Here is a 16,318-nt window from a genome sequence, read left to right as displayed (position 1 = left end):
GTTGGGGGGAGGGATTTTGTCTTTGTTGCGTGTGATGGAAAAATTTTTTTGAGTTCGTGCGTTAAGAAAAAAATAATGATTTGCTTGCGCGTTGGAGGGGGATGGGGGAGGGATTTTGCCTTTGTTTTGCGTGTGATGGGTAAAAAAAAAATTGTTCGTGCGTTAAGAAAAAAAATGATTTGCTTACGCGTTGGGGGGGAGGGATTTTGTCTTTGTTGCGTGTGATGGAAAAAAATTTTTGAGTTCGTGCGTTAAGAAAAAAATAATGATTTGCTTGCGCATTGGACGGGGAGGGATTTTGCCTTTGTTGAATGTGATGGGGAAAAAAATGTGTTTGTAAGTTAAGAAAAAAAATTATTTGCTAACGCGTTGAGGGGGAGGGATTTTGTCTTTGTTGCGTGTGATGGAAAAAAAAAATTTAGTTTGTGCGTTAAGATTTTTTTTTTTAATTTGCTTACGCGTTGGAGGGGGAGGGAGGGATTTTGTTGAACGAACACACAAGTTTCAACAATTTAACAACAAAAACCTCAACAATTTAACAACAACAAAACCTCAACAATTTAACAACAAAAACCTCAACAATTTAACAACAAAACCTCAACAATTTAACAACAAAACCTCAACAATTTAACAACAAAACCTCAACAATTTAACAACAACAAAACCTCAACAATTTAACAACAAAACCTCAACAATTTAACAACAACGAAACCTCAACAATTTAACAACAAAACCTCAACAATTGAACAACAAAACCTCAACAATTTAACAACAAAAACCTCAACAATTTAACAACAAAACCTCAACAATTTAACAACAAAACCTCAACAATTGAACAACAAAACCTCAACAATTTAACAACAAAAACCTCAACAATTTAACAACAAAACCTCAACAATTTAACAACAAAACCTCAACAATTTAACAACAAAACCTCAACAATTTAACAACAACAAAACCTCAACAATTCAACAACAAAAACCTCAACAATTTAACAACAAAACCTCAACAATTTAACAACAAAAACCTCAACAATTTAACAACAACAAAACCTCAACAATTTAACAACAACAAAACCTCAACAATTTAACAACAAAAACCTCAACAATTTAACAACAAAACCTCAACAATTTAACAACAAAAACCTCAACAATTTAACAACAAAACCTCAACAATTTAACAACAAAACCTCAACAATTTAACAACAAAACCTCAACAATTTAACAACAAAAACCTCAACAATTTAACAACAAAACCTCAACAACAATTTAACAACAACAAAACCTCAACAATTTAACAACAAAAACCTCAACAATTTAACAACAAAACCTCAACAATTTAACAACAAAACCTCAACAATTTAACAACAAAACCTCAACAATTTAACAACAAAACCTCAACAATTTAACAACAAAACCTCAACAATTTAACAACAAAACCTCAACAATTTAACAACAAAACCTCAACAATTTAACAACAAAACCTCAACAACAATTTAACAACAACAAAACCTCAACAATTTAACAACAAAAACCTCAACAATTTAACAACAAAAACCTCAACAATTTAACAACAAAAACCTCAACAATTTAACAACAAAAACCTCAACAAACTTAACAACAAAAACCTCAACAATTTAACAACAAAAACCTCAACAATTTAACAACAACAAAACCTCAACAATTTAACAACAACAAAACCTCAACAACAATTTAACAACAAAACCTCAACAATTTAACAACAAAACCTCAACAATTTAACAACAAAACCTCAACAATTTAACAACAAAACCTCAACAATTTAACAACAACAAAACCTCAACAATTTAACAACAAAACCTCAACAATTTAACAACAAAACCTCAACAATTTAACAACAAAACCTCAACAATTTAACAACAAAACCTCAACAATTTAACAACAAAACCTCAACAATTTAACAACAAAACCTCAACAATTTAACAACAAAAACCTCAACAATTTAACAACAAAAACCTCAACAATTTAACAACAAAACCTCAACAATTTAACAACAAAACCTCAACAATTTAACAACAAAACCTCAACAATTTAACAACAAAACCTCAACAATTTAACAACAAAAACCTCAACAATTTAACAACAAAACCTCAACAATTTAACAACAAAACCTCAACAATTTAACAACAAAACCTCAACAATTTAACAACAAAACCTCAACAATTTAACAACAAAACCTCAACAATTTAACAACAACAAAACCTCAACAATTTAACAACAAAACCTCAACAATTTAACAACAAAAACCTCAACAATTTAACAACAAAAACCTCAACAATTTAACAACAAAACCTCAACAATTTAACAACAAAACCTCAACAATTTATCAACAAAACCTCAACAATTTAACAACAAAACCTGAACAATTTAACAACAAAACCTCAACAATTTAACAACAAAAACCTCAACAATTTAACAACAAAACCTCAACAATTTAACAACAAAACCTCAACAATTTAACAACAAAAATGTCAACAATTTAACAACAAAACCTCAACAATTTAACAACAACAAAACCTCAACAATTTAACAACAAAACCTCAACAATTTAACAACAAAAACCTCAACAATTTAACAACAAAAACCTCAACAATTTAACAACAAAACCTCAACAATTTAACAACAAAACCTCAACAATTTAACAACAAAAACCTCAACAATTTAACAACAAAACCTCAACAATTTAACAACAAAACCTCAACAATTTAACAACAACAAAACCTCAACAATTTAACAACAAAAACCTCAACAATTTAACAACAAAACCTCAACAATTTATCAACAAAACCTCAACAATTTAACAACAAAACCTGAACAATTTAACAACAAAACCTCAACAATTTAACAACAAAAACCTCAACAATTTAACAACAAAACCTCAACAATTTAACAACAAAACCTCAACAATTTAACAACAAAAACGTCAACAATTTAACAACAAAACCTCAACAATTTAACAACAACAAATCCTCAACAATTTAACAACAAAAACCTCAACAATTTAACAACAAAACCTCAACAATTTAACAACAAAAACCTCAACAATTTAACAACAAAAACCTCAACAATTTAACAACAAAACCTCAACAATTTAACAACAAAACCTCAACAATTTAACAACAAAACCTCAACAATTTAACAACAACAAAACCTCAACAATTTAACAACAAAACCTCAACAATTTAACAATAAAAACCTCAACAATTTAACAACAAAAACCTCAACAATTTTACAACAAAAACCTCAACAATTTAACAACAAAACCTCAACAATTTAACAACAAAAACCTCAACAATTTAACAACAAAACCTCAACAATTTAACAACAAAACCTCAACAATTTAACAACAAAACCTCAACAATTTAACAACAAAACCTCAACAATTTAACAACAACAAAACCTCAACAATTTAACAACAAAACCTCAACAATTTAACAACAAAACCTCAACAATTTAACAACAAAACCTGAACAATTTAACAACAAAACCTCAACAATTTAACAACAAAAACCTCAACAATTTAACAACAAAACCTCAACAATTTAACAACAAAAACCTCAACAATTTAACAACAAAAACCTCAACAATTTAACAACAAAACCTCAACAATTTAACAACAAAACCTCAACAATTTAACAACAAAACCTCAACAATTTAACAACAAAACCTCAACAATTTAACAACAAAAACCTCAACAATTTAACAACAAAAACCTCAACAAACTTAAACAACAAATACCTCAAAAAAATAAACACAAAAATACCTCAACAAACTTAAACAACAAAATACGTCTAAAAAATAAACAAAAAAATACCTCAACAATTTAACAACAAAAACTCAACAAACTTAACAAGACAAACTTAACAGAAAAAAATAACGCACTAAAACATAATAAATAAAGAAATAAAAACTTCCAAACAAAAAACCTCAACAACAATTTAACAAAAAAATCCCAGCACTTTTAACCAAAATAAACCTCAACAATTTAACAACAAAACCTCAACAACAATTTAACAACAAAACCTGAACAATTTAACAACAAAAACCTCAACAATTTAACAACAAAACCTCAACAATTTAACAACAAAACCTCAACAATTTAACAACAAAACCTCAACAATTTAACAACAAAACCTCAACAATTTAACAACAAAACCTCAACAATTTAACAACAAAAACCTCAACAATTTAACAACAAAACCTCAACAATTTAACAACAAAACCTCAACAATTTAACAACAAAAACGTCAACAATTTAACAACAAAACCTCAACAATTTAACAACAATAAAACCTCAACAATTTAACAACAAAAACCTCAACAATTTAACAACAAAACCTCAACAATTTAACAACAAAACCTGAACAATTTAACAACAAAACCTCAACAACAATTTAACAACAAAACCTGAACAATTTAACAACAAAAACCTCAACAATTTAACAACAAAACCTCAACAATTTAACAACAAAACCTGAACAATTTAACAACAAAACCTCAACAACAATTTAACAACAAAACCTGAACAATTTAACAACAAAAACCTCAACAATTTAACAACAAAACCTCAACAATTTAACAACAAAACCTCAACAATTTAACAACAAAACCTGAACAATTTAACAACAAAAACCTCAACAATTTAACAACAAAACCTCAACAATTTAACAACAAAACCTCAACAATTTAACAACAAAACCTCAACAATTTAACAACAAAACCTCAACAATTTAACAACAAAACCTCAACAATTTAACAACAAAAACCTCAACAATTTAACAACAAAACCTCAACAATTTAACAACAAAACCTCAACAATTTAACAACAAAAACGTCAACAATTTAACAACAAAACCTCAACAATTTAACAACAATAAAACCTCAACAATTTAACAACAAAAACCTCAACAATTTAACAACAAAACCTCAACAATTTAACAACAAAACCTGAACAATTTAACAACAAAAACCTCAACAATTTAACAACAAAACCTCAACAATTTCACAACAAAACCTCAACAACAATTTAACAACAAAACCTGAACAATTTAACAACAAAACCTCAACAATTTAACAACAAAACCTCAACAATTTAACAACAAAACCTCAACAATTTAACAACAAAACCTCAACAATTTAACAACAAAACCTCAACAATTTAACAACAAAACCTCAACAATTTAACAACAAAACCTCAACAATTTAACAACAACAAAACCTCAACAATTTAACAACAAAAACCTCAACAATTTAACAACAAAACCTCAACAATTTAACAACAAAACCTCAACAATTTAACAACAAAACCTCAACAATTTAACAACAAAAACCTCAACAATTTAACAACAAAACCTCAACAATTTAACAACAAAACCTCAACAATTTAACAACAAAACCTCAACAATTTAACAACAAAACCTCAACAATTTAACAACAAAACCTCAACAATTTAACAACAAAACCTCAACAATTTAACAACAAAACCTCAACAATTTAACAACAAAACCTCAACAACAATTTAACAACAAAACCTCAACAATTTAACAACAAAACCTCAACAATTTAACAACAAAACCTCAACAATTTAACAACAAAACCTCAACAATTTAACAACAAAACCTCAACAATTTAACAACAAAACCTCAACAATTTAACAACAACAAAACCTCAACAATTTAACAACAAAACCTCAACAATTTAACAATAAAAACCTCAACAATTTAACAACAAAAACCTCAACAATTTTACAACAAAAACCTCAACAATTTAACAACAAAACCTCAACAATTTAACAACAAAACCTCAACAATTTAACAACAAAACCTCAACAATTTAACAACAAAACCTCAACAATTTAACAACAAAACCTCAACAATTTAACAACAAAACCTCAACAACAATTTAACAACAACAAAACCTCAACAATTTAACAACAAAAACCTCAACAATTTAACAACAAAAACCTCAACAATTTAACAACAAAAACCTCAACAATTTAACAACAAAAACCTCAACAAACTTAACAACAAAAACCTCAACAATTTAACAACAAAAACCTCAACAATTTAACAACAACAAAACCTCAACAATTTAACAACAACAAAACCTCAACAACAATTTAACAACAAAACCTCAACAATTTAACAACAAAACCTCAACAATTTAACAACAAAACCTCAACAATTTAACAACAAAACCTCAACAATTTAACAACAACAAAACCTCAACAATTTAACAACAAAACCTCAACAATTTAACAACAAAAACCTCAACAATTTAACAACAAAAACCTCAACAATTTAACAACAAAACCTCAACAATTTAACAACAAAACCTCAACAATTTAACAACAAAACCTCAACAATTTAACAACAAAACCTGAACAATTTAACAACAAAACCTCAACAATTTAACAACAAAAACCTCAACAATTTAACAACAAAACCTCAACAATTTAACAACAAAACCTCAACAATTTATCAACAAAACCTCAACAATTTAACAACAAAACCTCAACAATTTAACAACAAAACCTCAACAATTTAACAACAAAACCTCAACAATTTAACAACAAAACCTCAACAATTTAACAACAAAACCTCAACAATTTATCAACAAAACCTCAACAATTTAACAACAACAAAACCTCAACAATTTAACAACAAAACCTCAACAATTTAACAACAAAAACCTCAACAATTTAACAACAAAAACCTCAACAATTTAACAACAAAACCTCAACAATTTAACAACAAAACCTCAACAATTTATCAACAAAACCTCAACAATTTAACAACAAAACCTGAACAATTTAACAACAAAACCTCAACAATTTAACAACAAAAACCTCAACAATTTAACAACAAAACCTCAACAATTTAACAACAAAACCTCAACAATTTAACAACAAAAATGTCAACAATTTAACAACAAAACCTCAACAATTTAACAACAACAAAACCTCAACAATTTAACAACAAAACCTCAACAATTTAACAACAAAAACCTCAACAATTTAACAACAAAAACCTCAACAATTTAACAACAAAACCTCAACAATTTAACAACAAAACCTCAACAATTTAACAACAAAAACCTCAACAATTTAACAACAAAACCTCAACAATTTAACAACAAAACCTCAACAATTTAACAACAACAAAACCTCAACAATTTAACAACAAAAACCTCAACAATTTAACAACAAAACCTCAACAATTTATCAACAAAACCTCAACAATTTAACAACAAAACCTGAACAATTTAACAACAAAACCTCAACAATTTAACAACAAAAACCTCAACAATTTAACAACAAAACCTCAACAATTTAACAACAAAACCTCAACAATTTAACAACAAAAACGTCAACAATTTAACAACAAAACCTCAACAATTTAACAACAACAAATCCTCAACAATTTAACAACAAAAACCTCAACAATTTAACAACAAAACCTCAACAATTTAACAACAAAAACCTCAACAATTTAACAACAAAAACCTCAACAATTTAACAACAAAACCTCAACAATTTAACAACAAAACCTCAACAATTTAACAACAAAACCTCAACAATTTAACAACAACAAAACCTCAACAATTTAACAACAAAACCTCAACAATTTAACAATAAAAACCTCAACAATTTAACAACAAAAACCTCAACAATTTTACAACAAAAACCTCAACAATTTAACAACAAAACCTCAACAATTTAACAACAAAAACCTCAACAATTTAACAACAAAACCTCAACAATTTAACAACAAAACCTCAACAATTTAACAACAAAACCTCAACAATTTAACAACAAAACCTCAACAATTTAACAACAACAAAACCTCAACAATTTAACAACAAAACCTCAACAATTTAACAACAAAACCTCAACAATTTAACAACAAAACCTGAACAATTTAACAACAAAACCTCAACAATTTAACAACAAAAACCTCAACAATTTAACAACAAAACCTCAACAATTTAACAACAAAACCTCAACAATTTAACAACAAAACCTCAACAATTTAACAACAAAACCTCAACAATTTAACAACAAAACCTCAACAATTTAACAACAAAAACCTCAACAATTTAACAACAAAACCTCAACAATTTAACAACAAAACCTCAACAATTTAACAACAAAAACGTCAACAATTTAACAACAAAACCTCAACAATTTAACAACAATAAAACCTCAACAATTTAACAACAAAAACCTCAACAATTTAACAACAAAACCTCAACAATTTAACAACAAAACCTGAACAATTTAACAACAAAACCTCAACAACAATTTAACAACAAAACCTGAACAATTTAACAACAAAAACCTCAACAATTTAACAACAAAACCTCAACAATTTAACAACAAAACCTGAACAATTTAACAACAAAACCTCAACAACAATTTAACAACAAAACCTGAACAATTTAACAACAAAAACCTCAACAATTTAACAACAAAACCTCAACAATTTAACAACAAAACCTCAACAATTTAACAACAAAACCTGAACAATTTAACAACAAAAACCTCAACAATTTAACAACAAAACCTCAACAATTTAACAACAAAACCTCAACAATTTAACAACAAAACCTCAACAATTTAACAACAAAACCTCAACAATTTAACAACAAAACCTCAACAATTTAACAACAAAAACCTCAACAATTTAACAACAAAACCTCAACAATTTAACAACAAAACCTCAACAATTTAACAACAAAAACGTCAACAATTTAACAACAAAACCTCAACAATTTAACAACAATAAAACCTCAACAATTTAACAACAAAAACCTCAACAATTTAACAACAAAACCTCAACAATTTAACAACAAAACCTGAACAATTTAACAACAAAAACCTCAACAATTTAACAACAAAACCTCAACAATTTCACAACAAAACCTCAACAACAATTTAACAACAAAACCTGAACAATTTAACAACAAAACCTCAACAATTTAACAACAAAACCTCAACAATTTAACAACAAAACCTCAACAATTTAACAACAAAACCTCAACAATTTAACAACAAAACCTCAACAATTTAACAACAAAACCTCAACAATTTAACAACAAAACCTCAACAATTTAACAACAACAAAACCTCAACAATTTAACAACAAAAACCTCAACAATTTAACAACAAAACCTCAACAATTTAACAACAAAACCTCAACAATTTAACAACAAAACCTCAACAATTTAACAACAAAAACCTCAACAATTTAACAACAAAACCTCAACAATTTAACAACAAAACCTCAACAATTTAACAACAAAACCTCAACAATTTAACAACAAAACCTCAACAATTTAACAACAAAACCTCAACAATTTAACAACAAAACCTCAACAATTTAACAACAAAACCTCAACAATTTAACAACAAAACCTCAACAACAATTTAACAACAAAACCTCAACAATTTAACAACAAAACCTCAACAATTTAACAACAAAACCTCAACAATTTAACAACAAAACCTCAACAATTTAACAACAAAACCTCAACAATTTAACAACAAAACCTCAACAATTTAACAACAACAAAACCTCAACAATTTAACAACAAAACCTCAACAATTTAACAATAAAAACCTCAACAATTTAACAACAAAAACCTCAACAATTTTACAACAAAAACCTCAACAATTTAACAACAAAACCTCAACAATTTAACAACAAAACCTCAACAATTTAACAACAAAACCTCAACAATTTAACAACAAAACCTCAACAATTTAACAACAAAACCTCAACAATTTAACAACAAAACCTCAACAACAATTTAACAACAACAAAACCTCAACAATTTAACAACAAAAACCTCAACAATTTAACAACAAAAACCTCAACAATTTAACAACAAAAACCTCAACAATTTAACAACAAAACCTCAACAATTTAACAACAATAAAACCTCAACAATTTAACAACAAAAACCTCAACAATTTAACAACAAAACCTCAACAATTTAACAACAAAACCTGAACAATTTAACAACAAAACCTCAACAACAATTTAACAACAAAACCTGAACAATTTAACAACAAAAACCTCAACAATTTAACAACAAAACCTCAACAATTTAACAACAAAACCTGAACAATTTAACAACAAAACCTCAACAACAATTTAACAACAAAACCTGAACAATTTAACAACAAAAACCTCAACAATTTAACAACAAAACCTCAACAATTTAACAACAAAACCTCAACAATTTAACAACAAAACCTGAACAATTTAACAACAAAAACCTCAACAATTTAACAACAAAACCTCAACAATTTAACAACAAAACCTCAACAATTTAACAACAAAACCTCAACAATTTAACAACAAAACCTCAACAATTTAACAACAAAACCTCAACAATTTAACAACAAAAACCTCAACAATTTAACAACAAAACCTCAACAATTTAACAACAAAACCTCAACAATTTAACAACAAAAACGTCAACAATTTAACAACAAAACCTCAACAATTTAACAACAATAAAACCTCAACAATTTAACAACAAAAACCTCAACAATTTAACAACAAAACCTCAACAATTTAACAACAAAACCTGAACAATTTAACAACAAAAACCTCAACAATTTAACAACAAAACCTCAACAATTTCACAACAAAACCTCAACAACAATTTAACAACAAAACCTGAACAATTTAACAACAAAACCTCAACAATTTAACAACAAAACCTCAACAATTTAACAACAAAACCTCAACAATTTAACAACAAAACCTCAACAATTTAACAACAAAACCTCAACAATTTAACAACAAAACCTCAACAATTTAACAACAAAACCTCAACAATTTAACAACAACAAAACCTCAACAATTTAACAACAAAAACCTCAACAATTTAACAACAAAACCTCAACAATTTAACAACAAAACCTCAACAATTTAACAACAAAACCTCAACAATTTAACAACAAAAACCTCAACAATTTAACAACAAAACCTCAACAATTTAACAACAAAACCTCAACAATTTAACAACAAAACCTCAACAATTTAACAACAAAACCTCAACAATTTAACAACAAAACCTCAACAATTTAACAACAAAACCTCAACAATTTAACAACAAAACCTCAACAATTTAACAACAAAACCTCAACAACAATTTAACAACAAAACCTCAACAATTTAACAACAAAACCTCAACAATTTAACAACAAAACCTCAACAATTTAACAACAAAACCTCAACAATTTAACAACAAAACCTCAACAATTTAACAACAAAACCTCAACAATTTAACAACAACAAAACCTCAACAATTTAACAACAAAACCTCAACAATTTAACAATAAAAACCTCAACAATTTAACAACAAAAACCTCAACAATTTTACAACAAAAACCTCAACAATTTAACAACAAAACCTCAACAATTTAACAACAAAACCTCAACAATTTAACAACAAAACCTCAACAATTTAACAACAAAACCTCAACAATTTAACAACAAAACCTCAACAATTTAACAACAAAACCTCAACAACAATTTAACAACAACAAAACCTCAACAATTTAACAACAAAAACCTCAACAATTTAACAACAAAAACCTCAACAATTTAACAACAAAAACCTCAACAATTTAACAACAAAAACCTCAACAAACTTAACAACAAAAACCTCAACAATTTAACAACAAAAACCTCAACAATTTAACAACAACAAAACCTCAACAATTTAACAACAACAAAACCTCAACAACAATTTAACAACAAAACCTCAACAATTTAACAATAAAACCTCAACAATTTAACAACAAAACCTCAACAATTTAACAACAAAACCTCAACAATTTAACAACAACAAAACCTCAACAATTTAACAACAAAACCTCAACAATTTAACAACAAAACCTCAACAATTTAACAACAAAACCTCAACAATTTAACAACAAAACCTCAACAATTTAACAACAAAAACCTCAACAATTTAACAACAAAAACCTCAACAATTTAACAACAAAAACCTCAACAATTTAACAACAAAAACCTCAACAATTTAACAACAAAACCTCAACAATTTAACAACAAAACCTCAACAATTTAACAACAAAACCTCAACAATTTAACAACAAAACCTCAACAATTTAACAACAAAAACCTCAACAATTTAACAACAAAACCTCAACAATTTAACAACAAAACCTCAACAATTTAACAACAAAACCTCAACAATTTAACAACAAAACCTCAACAATTTAACAACAAAACCTCAACAATTTAACAACAACAAAACCTCAACAATTTAACAACAAAACCTCAACAATTTAACAACAAAAACCTCAACAATTTAACAACAAAAACCTCAACAATTTAACAACAAAACCTCAACAATTTAACAACAAAACCTCAACAATTTATCAACAAAACCTCAACAATTTAACAACAAAACCTGAACAATTTAACAACAAAACCTCAACAATTTAACAACAAAAACCTCAACAATTTAACAACAAAACCTCAACAATTTAACAACAAAACCTCAACAATTTAACAACAAAAATGTCAACAATTTAACAACAAAACCTCAACAATTTAACAACAACAAAACCTCAACAATTTAACAACAAAACCTCAACAATTTAACAACAAAAACCTCAACAATTTAACAACAAAAACCTCAACAATTTAACAACAAAACCTCAACAATTTAACAACAAAACCTCAACAATTTAACAACAAAAACCTCAACAATTTAACAACAAAACCTCAACAATTTAACAACAAAACCTCAACAATTTAACAACAACAAAACCTCAACAATTTAACAACAAAAACCTCAACAATTTAACAACAAAACCTCAACAATTTATCAACAAAACCTCAACAATTTAACAACAAAACCTGAACAATTTAACAACAAAACCTCAACAATTTAACAACAAAAACCTCAACAATTTAACAACAAAACCTCAACAATTTAACAACAAAACCTCAACAATTTAACAACAAAAACGTCAACAATTTAACAACAAAACCTCAACAATTTAACAACAACAAATCCTCAACAATTTAACAACAAAAACCTCAACAATTTAACAACAAAACCTCAACAATTTAACAACAAAAACCTCAACAATTTAACAACAAAAACCTCAACAATTTAACAACAAAACCTCAACAATTTAACAACAAAACCTCAACAATTTAACAACAAAACCTCAACAATTTAACAACAACAAAACCTCAACAATTTAACAACAAAACCTCAACAATTTAACAATAAAAACCTCAACAATTTAACAACAAAAACCTCAACAATTTTACAACAAAAACCTCAACAATTTAACAACAAAACCTCAACAATTTAACAACAAAAACCTCAACAATTTAACAACAAAACCTCAACAATTTAACAACAAAACCTCAACAATTTAACAACAAAACCTCAACAATTTAACAACAAAACCTCAACAATTTAACAACAACAAAACCTCAACAATTTAACAACAAAACCTCAACAATTTAACAACAAAACCTCAACAATTTAACAACAAAACCTGAACAATTTAACAACAAAACCTCAACAATTTAACAACAAAAACCTCAACAATTTAACAACAAAACCTCAACAATTTAACAACAAAAACCTCAACAATTTAACAACAAAAACCTCAACAATTTAACAACAAAACCTCAACAATTTAACAACAAAACCTCAACAATTTAACAACAAAACCTCAACAATTTAACAACAAAACCTCAACAATTTAACAACAAAAACCTCAACAATTTAACAACAAAAACCTCAACAAACTTAAACAACAAATACCTCTAAAAAATAAACAAAAAAATACCTCAACAATTTAACAACAAAAACTCAACAAACTTAACAAGACAAACTTAACAGAAAAAAATAACGCACTAAAACATAATAAATAAAGAAATAAAAACTTCCAAACAAAAAACCTCAACAACAATTTAACAAAAAAATCCCAGCACTTTTAACCAAAATAAACCTCAACAATTTAACAACAAAACCTGAACAATTTAACAACAAAACCTCAACAACAATTTAACAACAAAACCTGAACAATTTAACAACAAAAACCTCAACAATTTAACAACAAAACCTCAACAATTTAACAACAAAACCTCAACAATTTAACAACAAAACCTGAACAATTTAACAACAAAAACCTCAACAATTTAACAACAAAACCTCAACAATTTAACAACAAAACCTCAACAATTTAACAACAAAACCTCAACAATTTAACAACAAAACCTCAACAATTTAACAACAAAACCTCAACAATTTAACAACAAAAACCTCAACAATTTAACAACAAAACCTCAACAATTTAACAACAAAACCTCAACAATTTAACAACAAAAACGTCAACAATTTAACAACAAAACCTCAACAATTTAACAACAATAAAACCTCAACAATTTAACAACAAAAACCTCAACAATTTAACAACAAAACCTCAACAATTTAACAACAAAACCTGAACAATTTAACAACAAAAACCTCAACAATTTAACAACAAAACCTCAACAATTTCACAACAAAACCTCAACAACAATTTAACAACAAAACCTGAACAATTTAACAACAAAACCTCAACAATTTAACAACAAAACCTCAACAATTTAACAACAAAACCTCAACAATTTAACAACAAAACCTCAACAATTTAACAACAAAACCTCAACAATTTAACAACAAAACCTCAACAATTTAACAACAAAACCTCAACAATTTAACAACAACAAAACCTCAACAATTTAACAACAAAAACCTCAACAATTTAACAACAAAACCTCAACAATTTAACAACAAAACCTCAACAATTTAACAACAAAACCTCAACAATTTAACAACAAAAACCTCAACAATTTAACAACAAAACCTCAACAATTTAACAACAAAACCTCAACAATTTAACAACAAAACCTCAACAATTTAACAACAAAACCTCAACAATTTAACAACAAAACCTCAACAATTTAACAACAAAACCTCAACAATTTAACAACAAAACCTCAACAATTTAACAACAAAACCTCAACAACAATTTAACAACAAAACCTCAACAATTTAACAACAAAACCTCAACAATTTAACAACAAAACCTCAACAATTTAACAACAAAACCTCAACAATTTAACAACAAAACCTCAACAATTTAACAACAAAACCTCAACAATTTAACAACAACAAAACCTCAACAATTTAACAACAAAACCTCAACAATTTAACAATAAAAACCTCAACAATTTAACAACAAAAACCTCAACAATTTTACAACAAAAACCTCAACAATTTAACAACAAAACCTCAACAATTTAACAACAAAACCTCAACAATTTAACAACAAAACCTCAACAATTTAACAACAAAACCTCAACAATTTAACAACAAAACCTCAACAATTTAACAACAAAACCTCAACAACAATTTAACAACAACAAAACCTCAACAATTTAACAACAAAAACCTCAACAATTTAACAACAAAAACCTCAACAATTTAACAACAAAAACCTCAACAATTTAACAACAAAACCTCAACAATTTAACAACAATAAAACCTCAACAATTTAACAACAAAAACCTCAACAATTTAACAACAAAACCTCAACAATTTAACAACAAAACCTGAACAATTTAACAACAAAACCTCAACAACAATTTAACAACAAAACCTGAACAATTTAACAACAAAAACCTCAACAATTTAACAACAAAACCTCAACAATTTAACAACAAAACCTGAACAATTTAACAACAAAACCTCAACAACAATTTAACAACAAAACCTGAACAATTTAACAACAAAAACCTCAACAATTTAACAACAAAACCTCAACAATTTAACAACAAAACCTCAACAATTTAACAACAAAACCTGAACAATTTAACAACAAAAACCTCAACAATTTAACAACAAAACCTCAACAATTTAACAACAAAACCTCAACAATTTAACAACAAAACCTCAACAATTTAACAACAAAACCTCAACAATTTAACAACAAAACCTCAACAATTTAACAACAAAAACCTCAACAATTTAACAACAAAACCTCAACAATTTAACAACAAAACCTCAACAATTTAACAACAAAAACGTCAACAATTTAACAACAAAACCTCAACAATTTAACAACAATAAAACCTCAACAATTTAACAACAAAAACCTCAACAATTTAACAACAAAACCTCAACAATTTAACAACAAAACCTGAACAATTTAACAACAAAAACCT

General features: G+C 27.3%; 1 long non-coding RNA gene across 2 annotated transcripts; it reads right to left on the bottom strand.

Annotated features, from left to right (window-relative positions):
- Positions 1-382: 382 nt before the first annotated feature.
- LOC142923246 (uncharacterized) lies at positions 383-9,772 on the bottom strand. Of its 2 annotated transcripts, none has more exons than XR_012940639.1 (3): positions 6,145-9,772; positions 1,701-5,927; positions 383-1,483 (listed from the first exon to the last, which is right to left on the bottom strand). It is a non-coding gene; the product is annotated as an uncharacterized LOC142923246 (long non-coding RNA). The 2 variants fall into 2 exon arrangements; XR_012940640.1 differs by having other exon boundaries at positions 383-1,256.
- Positions 9,773-16,318: the final 6,546 nt, after the last annotated feature.

The sequence above is a fragment of the Petromyzon marinus genome, unplaced genomic scaffold (genome assembly GCF_048934315.1).
Source record: "Petromyzon marinus isolate PM22_M1 ecotype Great Lakes invasive population unplaced genomic scaffold, UKy_Petmar_22M1.pri1.0 PM_Scaffold_36, whole genome shotgun sequence".
NCBI lineage: Eukaryota > Metazoa > Chordata > Hyperoartia > Petromyzontiformes > Petromyzontidae > Petromyzon > Petromyzon marinus.
This window is presented reverse-complemented; position numbering and strand designations above follow the sequence as displayed.